Source organism: Alexandromys fortis, unplaced genomic scaffold (assembly GCF_014885135.2).
Source record: "Alexandromys fortis isolate MF-2015 unplaced genomic scaffold, M_Fortis_MF-2015_v1.1 scaffold_180, whole genome shotgun sequence".
In the NCBI taxonomy this organism is placed as follows: Eukaryota; Metazoa; Chordata; class Mammalia; order Rodentia; family Cricetidae; genus Alexandromys; species Alexandromys fortis.
In genome coordinates, this window is record NW_026068143.1 from 873,128 (window position 1) to 874,482 (window position 1,355).

Here is a 1,355-nt window from a genome sequence, read left to right on the forward strand (position 1 = left end):
CTACTTGTTTTCTGGCTTGTTGAAGCAATAAGTCAGACAACACTTGCAACAGTACTGTCTGTCAGAATGCCTAGCCATGAAAACTCCAGCAGTACATTCACCAGAAGGACATTATTGACAAAGACTACTAATTTTGCCATTTTAATACACTTTACAGTACTTCATAACTTATGCTTATTCTTCTTGGGAGTGGTGTAATACTTCTTTTTCTTACCACCAACACCAAGTCTCGCCTTTTGAATGTTGTAGTCAAAGAAAGTAAGGCCATCTTCCACTTGCTTACCAGGGAAGATCAGCCTCTGCTGATCAGGAGGAATTCCTTCTTTATCCTGAATCTTGGCCCTTATATTTTCTGTAGTGTCTGAGGGTTCAATCTCAAGTGTGATAGTTTTCTCCCTAAGGGTCTTGACAAAAACCTGCATCTTGGTGGTGGTTCCACCACAGATGGAAGGTCAGAAAGTCAAAAGAGAGAAATACTAGTTGAGATGGATCCCCAGTCATGGAAACATGGCCAGAGGTGAGGGGGCAGGAGATCTTACCATTTGTAGCCAATATTGTGCTAGTAATACAGCGGACAGGGTATTCAAAAGTGGACTGGTCCTGATCTGGGACCAGGATCCCTGCCGTCCTTAAGCCCCTCCATGTGCTGGAGAAAGAGAGCACAGAGAGAGCCTGGTTGAGTCATGTACCAATGAAATATAGTTCACCAATGAATGATACTGCCCGAGGAACCTTTGGCAGGTTCCACTGAGGGTGCTGAAATATAACACCCGATTTTGTGTTACACCCTCGGTACAGTTTGTGCGCCACTGTACCATACGCGAGTTGGGCAAGGGCCTAGAGATTGAAAGAACACACAGAGTATCTGGGTCATTCTAAAGGAGATCAGCTGAATGCCGTTTATTCAAACTTGGGGAGATCCTTCTTTACCTAACTGCTGTGCAAGGACTTCCACTCAGGCAGGTGGGAAATTACCATAACAAGAATGGAGTCAATGTCCTACACCTAATCACCAGGAGGGGCAGGGGAAGTACAGGAACAAACAGAATGCTTTGTCAGCTGACCAGAAACTGTCCTTGCACCCCAGGAACAAGGGTAGACCCGGGCCCTACAAGTCCCCCTTTTATATAAATTATGACTAGGCCTATCTTGGATGGCATTGGACGTCAGGCAATACCCCTTACCCTTCATGGGAAAGCATCCAGGTCAAAACACGTTTCCTGTCTTAGGTTGGGGCAGCCCCCCCAAAAACCTTTCCCGTCATTGGCTCACTAGTCATCCATCACCAAGTTCAGCCAGATTTGTGCTGAAAGATTCTCTGGGGCAATAGCTAAGAGAACTTGCCATGTGGCAAC

The 1,355-nt window shown here is 45.9% G+C and overlaps 1 pseudogene; it reads right to left on the minus strand.

Moving 5' to 3' along the window:
* Window positions 1-422, minus strand: LOC126491306 (ubiquitin-40S ribosomal protein S27a-like; annotated as a pseudogene).
* Between the last annotated feature and the right edge of the window lie 933 nt (window positions 423-1,355).